The sequence below is a fragment of the Pavona decussata genome, unplaced genomic scaffold, assembly GCF_977016875.1.
Source record: "Pavona decussata unplaced genomic scaffold, jaPavDecu1.1 SCAFFOLD_193, whole genome shotgun sequence".
Classification (NCBI taxonomy): domain Eukaryota; kingdom Metazoa; phylum Cnidaria; class Anthozoa; order Scleractinia; family Agariciidae; genus Pavona; species Pavona decussata.
In genome coordinates this window covers 725,301-744,293 of record NW_028145602.1, presented here as the reverse complement: position 1 = coordinate 744,293, position 18,993 = coordinate 725,301, and the positions used below count along the sequence as shown (strand labels likewise).

At 38.1% G+C, this 18,993-nt stretch overlaps 2 protein-coding genes and 1 pseudogene across 3 annotated transcripts in view; all 3 read left to right on the top strand.

Annotated features, from left to right (window-relative positions):
* LOC146461899 (uncharacterized) overlaps positions 1–18,993 on the top strand; it is a 115,282-nt gene that overhangs the window by 51,338 nt on the left and 44,951 nt on the right. The window lies entirely within an intron of this gene.
* The window catches only part of LOC146461900 (uncharacterized), an 84,435-nt gene that overhangs the window by 23,641 nt on the left and 41,801 nt on the right, over positions 1–18,993 (top strand). The gene's annotated exons all lie outside the window — the stretch shown is intronic.
* On the top strand, positions 4,586–14,242 carry LOC146461904 (uncharacterized; annotated as a pseudogene). The gene is made up of 2 exons (XR_014857290.1): positions 4,586–4,711; positions 8,157–14,242. The product of XR_014857290.1 is annotated as an uncharacterized LOC146461904 (transcript).

Below are 18,993 nucleotides of genomic sequence, written 5' to 3'. Positions count from 1 at the left end.
CCTAGGTAGAAAATATAGAATTGGTCATGGAAACCTTGCTCGCCTGGAACCAGCCTTATTTTCGACACGAGTGAATTGATGAATGTGCATTCCTACGCGGCAAAGAGCCGAAACAAGGCTGGTTTTACGGCATTGTCGTGACTCTCAGGCTTGTTTTAGATTGTCGGATAAACACCAAAAATAGAACAATAAAAATATTTGCATAAAAGAAAAATTTCTTTCTGAAGCTTTTCTCTTGTGTCTCCAATATGGCAGCCATGAAAACCCTCCATATGGTCTGTAGAGCTCATCAATACCTGTCTCTTTTGTGGCGGTTACTGTCATTTTTAATTTTTATTCAGTTTATTTGCCACGATTAATAAATTACAATAATTACAATGATTACAATGGTTACAAATGATTACAAAGTTATAGCGAATAAAATGCAAGAGATAGAAAAGAAGTGGCGAGGGGACCTAATAGAAACCACGGGGCTTGAGTAGCAATAAGTGGCAAACATTTCAACATTTCTCTAGCTTTGGCTTTGACTGTGCTACACAAGGCCTCGTATTATTGAAGGGAGAGTAGAGGGTGGGTCATGAACAGGTGTTTCTTAAAAAAAGAGGATATATTTTAGTAAAAGAGAGTTCACAGTTATTTACAGAACGTTTCTTTGACATTTGAAATAGGAATATAAGGAATAGAAAAGTCCTGTTTAAGAAGGATGCCATTCCTCTAGATTGTAGTAACTATAAAAAGGGAACCGATTATCTCAAGACGTAAAAGTGATCTCGAGAGTTTAAAAGCCTAATGTTGCAGTTTATTTCTGCTATTATTACATCACTGTTATAAAGTGAAACAGCCGAGGTAAAATTAAGCTGTTCTAACGAGTTTGCCAAAAAATTTTGAATTAACTATCAAGATTGAGGTTCTTTTGTCAGTATTTTTTCACCGAAAAAAATTAACTACCGACGGTAGGAAACTTGCGTAAATTGCGCAGCAGGATACAACATATAGCTGGTTGTGATTCGTGGGAAACTTTGTCTTAAATTTCGTTCCAATTAGAAATTCAGGCACGCCTATCTGGTCACCTGCAGAAGGTACTTCAAAGTCTATTTATAGTTTTTGCTTCGTAGAGGCCACACCTTGAATTACTTTCAATATTTCCATAAAGACAACTAACTGACTAACAAAGGCTACATCACCTTCGCTGACATCCTCATCAGCACCGCATCAGCTAAGTGTAAGTCATTGTGCAAACCGTTCGTTGCAATGCATAATACCAGTTGTAATTCAGTACAAGTGTTGGGCTTAGCTAGAAATGATGACTTGATCAGCCGAGGGTCGAAGATAAGTTTTCAGTGGATTGCTTACGCAAAAGTTCGTCATATATAGTTATTGCTTATGTTCACTTCAACCTAACATTTATATGTTTGCTCATTTTTTTCACGCAACTCCTTTACAACATTACGTATTTGTGCGCAACATATCCTTCAGGCTCTTTCAAACCGGGAAGCTGAGACTTTTATTTACCTCGTAAGGAAACATCCTTTAATGTCGGCACATAGAAACACGTCTTCTTTGAATACGTACCACGACTATATATCTGCAACTATTTGTTTAAATTAACTATGGAATGGGGTTAATTGTTTGTCATCCGTTTGTCGAGTCTCAGAGAGTTTGGTTTGTCTCAGTATAATCCAAATATGGAAGTTTTTCAGTATTTTTAATTTTCAGCCGGCATTAAGGTGTTTTAGGTTCCTTGGCTGGGAGTATTTATTTTCAGTTAATAGTGAATGGTGGCAATGATTATGGTTACACCACCCCAGATAAACATGATTTTACTCTTGGTAAAATAGAAGGCTACACGTACCCGAGTAATTTAAGGCGGTAAGTTTTCTGGCTGATTTTCTGCTAGAGGGTATTTTTCGCGGGTAAGGAACCGCGGCTGCGTCACGCTCCTTTTGATTATTTATACATCGGGCGTCTGGAGCCAAGGTGGAAAATATAGAATTTGTCATGGAAACCTTGCTCGCCTGGAACCAGCCTTATTTTCGACACGAGTGAATTGATGAATGTGCATTCCTACGCGGCAAAGAGCCGAAACAAGGCTGGTTTTACGACATTGTCGTGACTCTCAGGCTTGTTTTAGGTTGTCGAATAAATACCAAAAATAGAACAATAAAATTGTTTACACAAAACTAAAATTTGTTTCTTAAGTTTTTGTTTTGTGTCTCCAATATGGCAGACATGAAAACTCTCCATATGGTCTGTAGAGCTCATTAATACTTGTCTCTTTTGTGGCAGTTACTGTCTTTTTGAATTTTTATTCAGTTTACTTGCCACACACAAGCTACAATGATTAATAAATTAATAAGTGGCAAACATTTCAACATTTCTCTAGCTTTGGCTATGACTGTGCTACACAAGGCCTCGTATTATTGACGGGAGAGTAGAGGGTGGGTAACGAACAGGTGTTTCTTAGAAAGAGGATATATTTTTAATAAAAAAAGAGTTCATAGTTATTTTACAGCACTTTTTTTTTGACATTTGCGATAGGAATATAAGGAATAGAAAAGTCCTGTTTAAGAAGGATGCCATTCCAGTACAAGTGTTGCCCTTAGCTAGAAATGATGACTTGATCAGCCGAGGGTCGAAGATAAGTTTTCAGTGGATTGCTTACGCAAAAGTTCATCATATATAGTTATTGCTTATGTTCACTTCGACCTAAAATTTATATGTTTGCTCATTTTTTCACGCAACTCCTTTACAACATTACGTATTTGTTCGCAACATATCCTTTAACCTGTTTCAAACAGGGAAGCTGAGACTTCTATTTAACAAGTAAGGGAACATCCTCCATTGTCGGCACATAGGAAACCGTCTTCCTTGAATACGTACCACGACTATCTGCAACTCCTTTGCAACATTACATATTTGTGCGCAACATATCCTTCAGGCTCTTTCAAACCAGGAAGCTGAGACTTTTATTTCACTAGTAAAGGAACATTCTTTATTGTCGGCACGTAGGAACACGTCTTCTTTAAATACGTACCACGACTATCTTCAACTATCTATTAAAATTAACTGTGGCATGGGGTGAAATTTTTGTCATCCGTTTGTCGAGAGAGTTTGGTTTGTCTCAGTATGATCGGAAATATGGAAGTTTTTCAGTATTTTAATTTCTTCAGCCTCATTAAGGTGTTTTAGGTTGCTTGGCTGGGAGTATTTATTTTTAGTTAACAGTGAATGGCAATGGTTATGGTTACACCACCCCAGGTAAACATGATTGTTACTTGGTAAAATAGTTGGTGTTTTAATTTACGTGGGTAATATAAGGGCTACAGGTACCCGAGAGATTTAAGGCGGTAAGTTTTCTGGCTGATTTTCTGCTAGAGGGTATTTTTCGCGAGTGAGTGAACCGCGGCTGCGCCACGCTCATTTGATTTTTTAAACATCGGGCTTCTGGAGCCATGGTAGAAAATAAAGAATTTGTCGTGGAAACCTTGCTCACCTGGAACAAGCCTTATTTTCGACACGAGTGAATTGATGAATGTGCATTCCTACGCGGCAAAGAGCCGAAATAAGGCTTGTTTTACGGCATTGTCGTGACTCTCAGGCTTGTTTTAGATTGTCGGAGAAATACCAAAAATAGAACAATAAAACTATTTGCATAAAAGTAAAATTTTTTTCTTAAGTTTTTGTTTTGGGTCTCCAATATATATGGCAGCCATGAAAACCCTCCATATGGTCTGTAGAGCTCATCAATACCTGTCTCTTTTGTGGCAGTTACTGTCATTTTCAATTTTTATTCAGTTTATTTGCCACACACTAGTTACAATGATTAATAAATTACAATAATTACAATGATTACAATGGTCAGAAATGATTACAAAGTTATAGTGAATAAAATGCAAGAGATGGAAAAGAAGTGGCGAGGGGACCTAATAGAAACCACGGGGCTTGTAAAACTTAGGTTCCCTAACAGAGTAACAATAAGTGGCAAACATTTTAACATTTCTCTCGCTTTGGCTATGACTGTGCTACACAAGGCCTCGTATTATTGAAGGGAGAGTAGAGGGTGGGTCATGAACAGGTGTTTCTTAAAAAAAGAGGATATATTTTTAATAAAAGAGAGTTCACAGTTATTTACAGAACGTTTCTTTGACATTTTCAATAGGAATATAAGGAATAGAAAAGTCCTGTTTAAGAAGGATGCCATTCCTCTAGATTGTAGTAACTATAAAAAGGGAACCGATTATCTCAAGGCGTTAAAGTGATCTCGAGAGTTTAAAAACCTAACGTGCAGTTTATTTCTGCTATTATTACATCACTGTTATAAAGTGAAACAGCTGAGGTAAAACTAAACTGTTCTAACGAGTTTGCCAAAAAATTTTGAATTAACTATCAAGACTGAGGTTGTTCTGTCATTATTTTTTCACCGAAAAAAATTAACCACCGACGGTAGGAAACTTGCGTCAATTGCGCAACAGGATACAACATATAGCTGGTTTTGATTCGTAGGAAACTTTGTCATAAATTCCGTTCCAATTGCAAATTCAGGCACGCCTATCTGGTCACCTGCAGAAGGTACTTCAAAGTCTAACTATAGTTTTTGCTTCGTAGAGGCCACACCTTGAATTATTTTAATTTTTCCATGAAGACAGCTAACTGACTAACAAAGGCTACATCACCTTCGCTGACATCCTCATTAGCACCGCATCAGCTAAGTGTAAGTCATTGTGCAAACCGTTCGTTGCAATGCATGATGCCAGTTGTAATTCAGTATAAGTGTTGGGCTTAGCTAGAAATGATGACTTGATCAGCCGAGGGTCGACTCGGAAGATAAGTTTTCAGTGGATTGCTTAGGCAAAAGTTCGTCATATATAGTTATTGCTTATGTTCACTTCGACCTAACATTTATATGTTTGCTCATTTTTTCTTTACGAAACTCCTTTACAACATTACGTATTTGTACACAACATATCTTTTAACCTTTTTCAAACCGGCAAGCTGAGACTTTCATTTAACTAGTAAGGGAACATCCTCCATTGTCGGCACATAGGAACACGTCTTCCTTGAATAAGTAACACGACTATCTTCAACTATCTTTTAAAATTAACTGCGGAATGGGGTTAATTTTGTCATCCGTTTGTCGAGAGAGTTTGGTTTGTCTCAGTATGGTTGGAAGTATGGACGTTTTTCAGTATTTTAAATTTTTTAGCCGGCATTAAGGTGTTTTAGGTTCCTTGGCCGGGAGTATTTATTTTCAGTTATAAGTAAATGGTGGCAATGGTTATGGTTACACCACCCTAGGTAAACATAATCATTACCTTGGTGATATAGTTGGGGTTGTGTGCCTCGTAAGTCCACAACAAATTTTGACCACTGTGATGTCGAATATCGCTGTCGATACGAGTGCTGACAACGCTAAACCACATTCGATTTTGTTTTTTACGACAATATCAACGTTAAAGAAAATGTTTATTTTAGAGCGTGTCCAAGATCGTGACATAAAGAAAGAACAAGGGTTGTCTAAAGCTTTCTCGTAATCTGACTGGTTTATTTTCCAAATTGAGCGTTTCTGATTGGCTAATTACAACAAGAGAAGTCTACCACCCGGAAATCCTGGGCGTGTGAGAGCAGCACTGAATAACTGCAAGATCTGTTAAACACACAGCCCGAGAGGAAAGCTAAAATATCATCATTGCAAGTAGAACATAAAGAGCTCCAGAAACAACACGAAAAGCAGAGGAACGAACAAGAAAGCTTAGTGGTCGCCAGAGAAAAATCAACATTGAGTTTTTTCTCGGTTATGCGCAGTCGACTGCGTTTGTAGAATTTGCCCAGATACTCAGATCGTTTGAAACTAGACAAAGACCTGTTTTTTGTTACAACGTGCATTACGAAATAAAGTACCGAAGTGGGATCCCGAAGAAGGTGACTGGCAACTGCCGATGATAATTGAACAATTTCATCACGCGAAAGTTGCCCCTTATTTCCCCGTGTACAAAGCTACTGAGTCCTCCAACAAATATCGTCCTCCTTGTTCATATTATACAAAACGACATGCTTTCAATAATTCTTTGTTACGTTTTTTGCCTGTTGAACTTTGTAAGGAGGCGTGACCGTTAATCAAATTCGCGTATCCTGATTGGCCAACTTATTAAATTTCCTCTTTGTTAAAGATGTATTTACCTTCGATTGTGCCAACTATCCATTTTGTATTTTTCTTTGTCCTTTTCGCTTCTACGTTACTCAAGATTGTTGTCAGGTCCTCATCTGCCAGAAATGCAAAACGAGCATTTTCGGGTTTTCTTTGACGCCAACAAGCAGGTGGATTTGTAACCGGCCTCTCTTGCTCTTTCTCGATAGTTTCCACACAATGTGCTATTTCTTCATCAGATATAGTCACAAATATCAGTTACAAAGTTCTCAGTTTTAAAGTCGCTAAAAATATCAAGATTAAAATTTGGGAAAATTGTACGGTCATCCATGTTTGAGGGCGGAAAAAGGCATTGCGTGACAAGTTGACGCGAGCAGCGTTGTCTAGACTCTTATCGACAACGGAAAATTAGCCAATCAAATTGCGAGATTAGAAACGATTGTGGTAAAATTTTGTTTTGCTACTTTATTAAAATTGATGTTCTTGGCCAATTATCACCCCAACAACAAATTAAACTAACTTTGAATCCAAGACATTCTCTTTCCTTGAGACTTATCTAAACAGCAATCATTTAGTGTGCCGGATAGACATGTTCTCGATACTGGAAATGTGTCACGTTCAAGTTGATTTTCCTCTTTGGAGGAATCAACTCAAATACCTCTAATCATCAGCGCCAAGGACATAATTGAAATCTTGGTGTCCAGCCGTTTACCACAAGCCGACAGTATGAGTGGATTAACCGTTACTGCTCCTCATCAACAAAGTTGCAAGCTGCGCTCCAAGCTTACGACCGGGTGATTATCGGCCAAGAATTAAGAGTAGCCAAACAGATGCAACTTTTCCGGGCATCGCTTCCACTTAAGACAAGTGATCAATATGACGTTTCGCTATTCACTAACGAAAAATAGTAGGGATCCGCTATTTCAGAACCTCGTGAATCTCATCATGTGTCAAAACAGGGAAACAGTCGGATTGTGGCGTCCAATCGGGGTTGTTTATTAAACAGTAAAAATATTCACAAAAAATGGATCTTTTTAATTGATGCCCAACGAAACGGTGTATACACTGCTACAGTTCAGTCTCACTACAAATCACAGAAAAAAAGTCAAATTGTTTTTCGTAATTATCTAACACCAAGTCTTTCGTATCCAGTTCACTCTTGTTTAGTTCAAACCTCAAATCTAAATAGTGACCTTTCAAAAGAATACTACGAATTATGTTTCGTACCCAGATTTCTCTGTTTTCAACAAAGTATCCCTCGTTATAACTTTTGCTACAACTAACAAATCTTCATATTTCCACTTAGTGCCTACTGAATGAAACACGCTACTTACATGTAAAATATCAAAACCAAATGGCGTGTTTTGTGCTCTCAGAGAGTAGGATTTTTGTCGTTGAAAATACGTACGATTTTTCTTTCACGAAACTGCTTCCTTGCTGTCGAACTATTTTCGCTAGCTAGTTATTATAGCAAGCTCCCAAACGCGTTGCATCACTCCTGAGGACTGCAAGGAATTGCTGTCGACCCCAGCAGCTTCATGCCTCAGGAAAATGGTACACAATCAATGTCGGTTATGCCCAAATACATTTCCCTAACAATTCTAGTTACAGCGAATTTTCTGGAGAGTAAAAGTTTGATATTTATTTTCTCACTGTTAGTTAACACTTCGAACTGAAGACCAATATTTTACTCCTCGAATTTAGGTGTTTCCTGAAGCTATCCTGTGTGATTAATTAAAATTAAAATTATGCTTATTAAAAGAGCAGCTATTCATCAACGGTAATCACCAGCAGCTTAAAAAGAATAGTTTTTGAGGACGTCTGTTTTCATCCCCCCTTACTACATGCAGAATCATCCATTAAAGAACAAGATAATAACCTGTCTCTGAGGCATCAATCAAGTCGAATTTAGATAGGGCCATATTGCATCTTTTATTTCATATTCTAAAAAAGTCGATCTTCCAAAACGTTAATTGTGGATTATTAATGCGTTTGAAATTCTTCTTAACAGACCAAACCAATCATGAGCCAAGAATACCACTGTGATTTCAGCCTTGACGAACTACCCAAAGATAAGTGCGAGTGCATCGAGGCTTACCATGGAAACCAAGATTCAGATGTCAATCAGTCTCATTCACCTGCAAAATGCAGTGTCATCGTACATTCGTCTGAAACATGCGTCAGACAGCGCTTTTGCGATGGTGGAAAACATTTTTGTACCGAAGAAAGGAAGACCCCCTCATCATGTCCGGATTCAGGTACCCAGGACTTATGTCCAGAGGACAGCGATAGCAGTGATAAGAAACCGTTGGAGTGCCAGAAGACAACTAAATTGCGAGTGCAGAACATTTGTTGCGCAAAGGAAAGCAAACTCGTTCAAGAATCTTTGGAACCACTGGAGGGCGTGGAGTCTATTTCAGTTAATGTTATCGGTCGCGTGGTGTACGTACGTCATGATCCGGAAGTGACATCGCCCACCAAGCTAGTCAGCACACTCAACCGTGTGCACCTGGGAGCGAGCATAATGGAAACTGGTTCCAATCAGCCAGATGGCGGGAGTGAAAACTTTCCTCCTAAGCTGTCGTCTTTTTTAATCTATCTTTTGATCCAAACCATCCTTTTGTTAGTAGCTGTCGTTGCGTTCTTTGCTGAGACATCCTGGTTCCAGTGGGTGGCCATCGCAGAAATCGTGTTTGGTTTTCCTCCAGTGTTAAAGAACGCATTCGTGTCTTTGAAGACCTGCAAAGTAGACTTGAACATCCTGATGCTCATAGCCATTGCAGGAATATTGTCCCTTCAGGAGTGGGTTGAAGGCGCAGCTGTAGTATACTTGTTCTCACTTGCTGAAGCCCTGCATGAGTTCAGCATGTATAAGGTTCAACGAACTATCTCTGGTCTCATGCTCAAAACACCTCAAGTGGCGATACTAGCAAGCACAGGTGAATGTGTCCCAGTAGAAACAGTTGCCATAAGGACAGCAATCGCCATCAGACCGGGCGAGTTGATTCCTTTGGATGGTGTTGTGGTGAGTGGCCAAGCTATTGTGGATGAGAGTACCGTCTCTGGAGAAGCTGTGCCTACTGAGAAAACCGTTGGTTCAAAAGTGCTTAGCGGCACTGTCAATCAAAATGGCTACCTGGAAGTAGAGACAACATCTGACTCAACTTCTTCGACCGTCTCCAAGGTTGCGCAACTCGTCGAAGAAGCTCAAACTGGCTCATCGAGGACTGAAATTGCTATAAATCGGCTTGCCAAGTACTATACACCGGCTGTGGTCATTGCAGCAGCACTAGTTGTTGTTTTGCCTGCCATTCTTGGGGCAGCAGGTGTCGGTACGTATTCACAAGAGCTAGAAGAGTGGGGCAAACGAGCGCTTGTAATTTTGCTTATTGCTTGCCCCTGTGCCTTGGTCATGTCCACCCCGATTGCTGTGGTTTGTGGCATCACTGCGGCTGCGCGGAAAGGTGCTCTGATTAAAGGGGGAGTTCATCTGGAGACGCTTGCTCGACTGAAATTTCTTGCGTTTGATAAAACAGGAACTCTGACTGAAGGAACTTTTCAAGTAGTTGACATCGAATGTTCTTTTGGGTTGCACGAACGAGCTGCCCTACGCTTGGCCGCAGCACTAGAGAGCAAGTCCAGTCATCCTCTTGCGGCGGCCATAGTAAACGAGTTTTCTGGATGTGATACCGAAATGGTCAAATGGCAAAGCGCCGGCTTACCGGAAGTGTCACGCTTTGAGCTTCACGAAGGACAAGGCATTTCTGGTATTGTTGATGGTCATCTGGTCCAGATTGGAAACTATGAATTTCTTCATCACATCGCCGGCAAAACACTGAACAAGAACACGGAAGATAAGTACACCAAGTGGTGCAACGAGAGTAAGACAGTGATATTTGTATGTGTAGACGGTAAACTTGCACTGATGATCGCTCTTGCTGATAGGATCAGACCGAACAGTTTCGCCTCACTTGATTGGCTAAGAAAACTTGGTGTCCAGTCTGCTGTAATCACAGGTGACAACTCGCGAGCAGCCATGGCCGTGAAGGGTGAATTAGGCTTGGACGAGTGCCTTGCTGAAATGAAACCCCAGGACAAGCTAAGCTGGATCACAGACAGGCAAACGGGATTAAAAAGCACTGGTGACGCGAAGTTTAATAGTGATCAGCCCAGAAGGTGTTTTTTCAGCAGTTGCTGTTTATGCCGCCGCTACAATGTTATTAAATCAAGTGATAGCAGCAAAAGCATTGTGGGCATGGTCGGTGATGGCGTCAACGATGGTCCAGCTCTTGCTGCTGCGAATGTTGGGATTGCAATGGGCGCTGGAGGAACAGCTTTAGCAGTAGAGGCTGCGGATGTAGCTCTGATGGGTAACAACTTGGCCAAAATCCCAGAACTGGTTGAACTTGGTCGCTTCTGTTACCGTGTAGTGGCTGAAAACATCACCTTCTCTGTGGTTGTCAAAGTAGCCATCGTGATTGTAGCGCTTCTTGGAAAAGCTTCCCTGTGGATCGCTGTTTTGACGGATGTGCTGGGTTTGTTGTTTGTGGTGTTAAATGGTTTGAGGCCGCTTTGGTGGAAGGTTGCTGAAAAAGGTAACACCAAGAACATGGACATTGAACATTTGTGAAGAACGCTCGAGTCTTCTCTTATGATACTTACTGGTAGAAAGACTGGAGCGAATGGCTCACTCGCTGTTTTCCCATGTTTCAAATTCAGGTATCGCCGGATTTCTGTTGTGTTCTCATAGGCAGCCCAAGCTCGCGTCACTAGAGAGCATGAATTCATTATTTCATGCTCTCCAGTGACGCAAACTCTTGGGCTGCCTGTGGTGTTGTTTAGAATAAGATGATGCAGACCCGTTAGCATCAATGGATAGCGCAACATATAGTCTCTTTCGACAGCTAAAGTTTTAACAAAGGTTTGGTAACAAACTTTAAGAACGTTTTTAATCTTTTAGGCCGAACGTGCTTACAAGACGATATACTATTTACCTTTACTGGCCTTGCTATTTGTTAGCAACTAGAAAGGTATTTTTTATATACTACAATGCTATCGTGCTGAAGCGATAAACCACAGGTACCTTTGCGTGAGTGTTAATTGTAATTTGAGCGTCACGGCGACCATTGCTTAACGGCGAAATTATAAGGATTGAAAACAATGGAACTAAAACTCACTAAAATTGCACTAAATCACTCCAAAATCCACGAGCGAGAAAAGACAACAGACAAGGAAGTTCAGGTAGGGATATTTTTTTTTGAAAACTCCTTGGTGTTTTAAATTGAAGTAGGAATCGTTTTTTCCCATACAAATCCTTATAATTTCGCCGTTACTCATTGGTCGCCGTGAAACTCAAATTACAACACTCACGTAAAGGTCACGGCCTATATCTCTCATAGAGCTTGGGGTACCTGTAGATGAACATTTTGAATGTTGAGATCTAATTACGATGTTGAAAGACTAGATCTCAGATAAGCAAAAGCGTGTGTGCAAGCATGAAAACGTAGACCGTAGACTGTTCATTTCTACTTGCTACTAAGGTTACTATTTACTAGCTACTAAGGCAAATATAGATAAGTTGCGTTTTGAAATTCAAAATTTAAGCTGGGAATACCTTAAGACAATCAATGATGTTGACGATGCTTATTCCTATTTTCAGGAAAATTTTCTATGCTTATGTTATACATGTATTCCTGAAAAGATTTATTCTACTGAAAGAGTCTAAAACTAGAAACAAACCTTGGATAACAAAAGGGTTCATCAAATCTACTAGAATTAAAAACATGCTATCCAAAAAACTTTAAATAAAGGAAACGAAGAAATGAAGAGATTTCAAGCAGAGCCCGCTTTGTCACTAGCTACTTGCTACTAAGGCAAATATAGATAAGGTGTGTAGTGAAATTCAAAACTTAAGCCGGGAATACCTTAAGACAATCAATGATGTTGACGATGCTTATTCCTATTTTCAGGAAAAATTTTTATGCTTATGTAATACATGTATTCCTGAAAAGATTTATTCTAATAAAGAGTCTAAAACTAGAAACAAACCTTGGATCACAAAAGGATTCATCAAATCTACTTGAATTAAAAACATGCTATACAAAGAACTTTTAATAAAGGAAACGAAGAAATGAAGACAAAGCCGAGCCCGCTTTGCCACTGGAAAGTACGATCGAACAACCAACGTGGCGGAAATGCTGCAAGAGCTACAGTGGGACACACTTGAAACGATGAAAAGACACGAAAGGCTCTCCGCTATATACAAGATGTGCCATGGCCTCCTAGATGGGGACTGGGGGATTATTTGATTACAAGCAGAGAAAGGAGGACTCGGGGAAGCCATGATTTTAAATTTGTTGTACCGAAAGGACATAAAGATATTTTTAAGTTTTTCTTTCTTTCCCAGGACGATAACTGAATGGAAAAAACTTCCAGAAGAAACTGTTTCCAGCCAGTCTCTTTGTATTTTTAAAAGTAAACTAATTTAATTTAATTTTTATCGGTAGATTAACTTTTATCGTTATTTTGTCTATTTTAATATAGTTTTATTTATTATTATTATTATTATTATTATTTAGATTTAGATTTAGATAAAAATATTACCGTAACAGATTAAATAAGCTAAGAATTATTCTAAAAAAGAAAAATTATGAACGACAATTTGATACTACTGAAGGCAACATAAAACAGACGTGGCAGCTGGTAAACGACGTACTCAACAGGAAGAAGAAAGAGACAGTGCATGTTACAGAATTTAAGAAAGAAAATGAACTAGTTACTAATAGGAAGGAAATCGTTAACAGGTTCAATGATTATTCTGTTAACGTTGGACCTAACCTTGCTAAGACGATAACAACCAAATTTAACAATCAAGCATCACTTGAAGGGAAGTTTTATGGATTCGATGCTCCGATGCTATTATCACCTGTTTGTGAACAGGAAATTAAGAGAGAATTAGAAAATCTTGACCCATCAAAAAGCTGCGGACATCAGAATTATGTGTACCGTTATCATACATTATAAATCGCAATTTTACTACCGGTAAGATACCTGCAGACTTAAAAACTTCGATAATTATTCCTGTATACAAAACAGGAGACAAATGTGAATTGACAAATTATAGACCTATATCTTTGTTACCTTGTTTTTTCTAAAATATTAGAGAAAATGATGTTCAAACGATTATTGAATTACTTAATTAAAATATGTGTACTCAGTACTGAGTCACCAATATGGATTTAGGAAAAAAATTTTTAAATTTTGCGCTTTTTGACCTCATAGATAGAATAACAACTGCTATAGATAATAAATAATTTGTAGCTGGGGTTTTTCTAGATCTGTCTAGAGCTTTTGACACTGTAAATCATGACTTGCTACTTCAAAAGTTAGAATTTTATGGTATTAGAGGGATTGTATTAGACTGGTTTAGGAGTTATATAACTAGGACTGAGATATCAGTGCGTTTATTATAACAACGAACTATCGGACAAAAAAGAAATGACTGAAGTTCCTCAAGTTTACGTCTTGAGTCATCTATTGTTTTTAATTTACGTTAACGATATCTATAATAGTTCGAACCTATTATCTTTCATTCTTTTTGCAGATGATACTAATTTGTTAATGTCTCATAAAAATCTAGATACGCTAATAGCCAAAATAAATGAAGAAGTAGAAAAAGTAACCATTTGGCTACAATTAAACAAATTATCACTCAATCTTACAAAAACTAAGTTTACGCTGTTTAAATCATCAAGGAAAAAATAGCTCATGAATTAAGAATTAAGATAGAAGACTATTGTAATACTTAAGTACAACATACAAAATTTCTTGTAGCAATAATTGATAAACAGGTGAAATGGACTAAACACAAACAAAATATCAAGATTTAAATGAATATTATGCAAGGTAAGGCATTATGAAACTAGATCTTTAATGAAATCAATTTATTATGCTTTACTCTATCCTTATGTTTATTATGAAAATATTGTATGGGCTAATGCGTACCAATCCCATCTAAACAGAATATATAAACTAGGAAAGAAAATTGTACGGTAATTAATGACTTTCAAACAATATAATCATAGCTCAAAACCATTATTTGAGTTGCAGATGCTGAATGTTTATCAAATTATTGCCATATTGACAAGTCAATTCATAAATAATTAATTACCCACTTCTTCGAAGAACATTTTCAGAACTAATGAAGATGTGCATAATTATAATACACGATCAACCAAAAAATTGCACAAGCCTTTAATCAAAACAAATATTAAAAAAATTGGTATAAGTTACAAGGGAGTAGACATATTTCACAACCTGCCAAGTGATCTAAAATAAAACAGGTGTCAATCAACTTTTAAGCAAAAACTAAGAAACTATTAAAATTTCTTGTTTTTTCTACTCTTTACTAGTTAGTGTTCTCTTTTGATCTGTTTGATGTTAATAGTATATTTTAGTTGTAGCTCGTTCCTTGCCTTATTATAGGAATTTATACTTTAACGTAGATTAGGATAATAATAATAATAGTAATAATAATAATAATAATAATAATAATCATAATAATAATAATAATAATAATAATAATAATAATAATAATAATAATGATAATAATGTTTATTTCTTATATTGCGCAGTCTAACATGTAAGATATGATCGAATGCGCATTACAAAATCTTAAAGTAATGAATGGCTAATCTAAATAATAACAACAATAATAATTTACAATCTCCGGAAAAACAATAAAATTAAAATATAAGTTAATAAGAGAACTAATAAAAAGCTAATTTAAAAAGATGTGTCTTTAGTAAAACTTTAAAAGTATTCAATGATTGGCATTGTCTGATTTCCAAAGGGAGTCGGTTCCATAAATAATAATTAATTTCATATATCGCCTGAGTTATTAGTAACAGTTTGTAAGGGAGGTCTCCTCGATAAGCCTAGAAAGGCTTCTGAGACTTCCTGCTCAATGCTGTAACAACAGTGATGAATGAAATATTGTAATAGTTGTTGATTTTGGGCAAATAAATAAATAAATGAAAAGAAAAAAGTGTTTTCTTGTGCTTTACGCAAAAAACCAAAAAGCGAGGAGAAAAGCAGAGTCAGAGTGGTCAGCGGTGTTGTTGAAAAAACATTCATAAAAGCATGGCAAAAGCCGGGAAATCCACCGGGGGGGGTGGGGGGTAGTCCCTCATATGGGCTTTATTTATAGTCGAGAGTGCAGCCCCGAAGGGTATGGTTTTCAGCCATTTTGGTCATAAATAGGCTATCGATTTTAGCCATTTTGCCACCATTTTGGTAATAAATAAGATATCGATTTTTGCACCCTAGTTTTTACCACCGGGGTCATTGATACGTGACCCTCGAATAAAAACTCCCTCGAGCATTTTACGATTCTCTTCAGTCAATCATGCGCTCCTTATATGGTGTTATAGGAATGCCGTTCTTGTTTTCAGCAGCCTTTGTGTAGCCTGTTTGGTCGACATGGTTGCTTCTTATTCTTAAAGTTTACGTTGGCTACTGGTGTTTTTGCTCGTGCAGGGGTTGAGCGCTAGCGCTATAGCAACACTTCTGAACGTGGGGTTGACATCTGTTGTAGCCCGGACGGGAAAAAAAATACAAATGGACGGTAGGTGAAAAAAGAATCGCATAAATCGGCAAAAATAAACGAGAATGCAGTAGATGACATTGATCGCCTTTTACCATTTAAAGCACATGACTTATTGTTTATGAGGAGAGTAATTGAACAATATCCAGGAGTGTACGAAGATGAAATGCAGGGAAGGCTTCAGTACGCAAGAGGAAAGACAGTGTGGCTCCCATCAATCGATGCATAAAGAACATGGGCTAGCAAATACACCACTCGCCAACGTAAACTTGAAGAATAAGAAGCAACCATGTCGACCGAACAGGCTACACAGTGGCCGCCATATTTTTGAAACAAGAGCGGCATCCCTATAACACCATATACGGAGCGCATGATTGACGGAAGCGAATCGCCAAATGCTCGCGGGAGTTTTTATTCCTGGGGGCGTATCAATGAAATCGGTGGTAATTCGTTTTTTAGAAGCTCAGGTCATAAATAGGGTAGTGATAATGATAGCCATTTAAGTGTAAATAGATGCATATTATTTAAAATACCTTTCGTTTGAATCGCATGTAATGTCAGTGTCAACGGGTATGGCTTCCTCAAAGAACAAAAAGACGAATTGATATGAATATATTATTTATATTACAATCAATTAAAGCAAGTGAGACACTCGGAAACCGGTTTCAAATTCTTTGCACGTGGACAGCGCGTGAGACTTGCTATGCCAAACCCAGCCTCTTTCCCAGGGTCTCTCTTTACTCCCGACATGAGCTTAGGAACAGACTATCATGTGGGAGTGGGAAATTTGCAGCTCGCCTGAGCTTTTGTGGCCACTGTTTACGCCATAGCTTATTTTACAGGATGAAATTCTCTGCGCGCGATTTCCTTACGAAATATGAATAAATTATTTTTTTTGTCACTATACACGTTTGCTTTAGTGCTGATTTGCATTATTTTTTTGGGGGAATATGTTCCCTGGCACCATTGTTTTTATTTGGCCCTCATAATTTTCTAATTGACCGTCCCTAATCCTAACAAATTTGGAAAAGTACACTTTTCTTCTCTTTGTGTAAACGATTTCAACCAAAGAAAAGTGGCAATTTTATCAATTTATTTTGACAACAATATATTCTGTTAACAGAACAAAGTAGATTAAAGGCACGTTTTGTTATTTATTTGATAGTCAGAGAGAGAAATTGTGCCTGGAAAAAGTGTTTATCTTACAAGAGATCATCGTCCTGAAGATGAAGACGGGTATCAGACATGTAGCAATGCGGAGGAGGAGGAAATCGACGTGGAAGACCAATCACAAAGGGCGTTTTTCCATTTACCAAAAGATTCCGGAAAATTGCGAGAATTTCGGTGGGAAATGTTTGTCGGTGAAAAACGCGTTCCATTTGACACACGTTCCATCCATTCCCAGACTCCCTTCTCCGTCCGATGTATTCCGCACCAAAAATACATAATGGTCGCACAACTGTTGTGGTTAAATAAAGTTGTAAAGTTGTCTTTGGGAGAAGAGAGTCTCGTGAATTCAAGAATAATGATGACATTCCCTGATTCCTATCCTTGCGGCGGTTGCAAATTATCAGTGAGGTGCGATCTCCACCAAAATCAAGGTTTTAATGAAACTATTTTTCCGTAAAACCACTTCAGGATGGCTTGAGGGACCATTGAAGCTCTGTGCAGAGAAGTACAATCCACAGGAAGAACTCCTCAACGACACGCAGTTGACACAGCTGCTGTAAAAGGGTGGATGACAAAGACAAACTTTTAGGCCTCAAGGCTGGAAACAATCGGAACATTCGATCAAAGAAACCGAGGGTGAAATGTAATGTTTTCTTCGAGAAGTACTACTTAACATTGATATACATGGCACAGCTGTGATTAATTAACGTTTGAAAATCTGGAGCCAGGCCATGACACACCGAATTCGTATAACGTACTACTCAAGGAGAGAGGAGTCACCGAGGGAGTAGCATTTCCTTACCGAAGATATGGTTGCGAACGGCCTGGAACTGGTTAAACCTTGTGAAACTCGTAAGTGGAACATGCATTTCCATCGGAAAAGTTTCCAACGGGAAAACGGGACTACCTTTTCAGAAGTTCCACTTTTTCGGGAAATTTTCCAGTGGAACGAACCAAAAAAGCAAGTTCCATTTACAACCCAACCGGAATTTCCGAAATCCTTTGGTCAATGGAAAACGCCCAGCGTTTCCACTTTAGATAGGGAAGCGAACTTCCTGCTAGGGAGTGTCTACATTCGACCGTGCTGTTTGGTTCAATAGCAGGTCAACTCTTCTGCTAAAATACTCAGTTAATATTCTTTAAAATTTTTCTTCGGCAATCTGACGATGCATGTTTATACAACTCGATGAATGGAGATAATATGGACCAAATCTTCCTATCTCAAGACAAAAAGGGATACAACAGAACAGCATTAGGGACCGATCCGAATGTCAGACGCATGCGCACGAGCTAGCATACGTCTTAATAATGATAATAATAATAATAATAATAATAATAATAATAATAATAATAATAATAATAATAATAATAATAATAATAATAATAATTGAGATTTAAAATACTCAGCTGATTGTCTTCCAAAAAAACAGGACTAGGAACACGGGAGTGAACAATTTCTTTCTTTCACTGGTACGTGGAATAATAATAGTAAAAAAAAAAAACAGTGAAACGTCTCAAGAAGGAAAAATAACAATCATTTCTGGTTAGTTATCTGCTACCCATTGCATACAGGGATGCCTTTCATGATCTTTTCTGTAATGTTTATTTTCATAAAGTTTCTGTGTGAATTATCATTTAACAAATTATAACTACCGCAAAAACGTCTTTGAAAGGTGGGCGAGATCGGGATCCCCATGTAAAAAAGGGCGAAATGGCGGGATTAACAGGAAAAAACGGGCGGGAAAGCGGGATAAACCCAATTGTGGACCCTGGTACTCACCGATCTTGTCTTCGTCTGAGAAAAGAAAAGGATTTTAAGAAAAAAGTTGGAGGGATGTAGCTGCGCCAGAAAGCGTCCAATCGTGTTTTGAAATTTCCATACGTTTGTTTGCATAGCAAACCAGCCGTGAACTGCTACTAAAAATAGTCCGCAGGGAAATGTATCTATCTTAAAATCCTTTTCCTAGTGCCAAAAGTTTCCAATTCATGAATTTTTCAGGAACGATGTTCTACAAAAATTATTTGAAATCGGATTTCCATACAAACACTGTTATTTTAAGCCTGTTTGCCTACA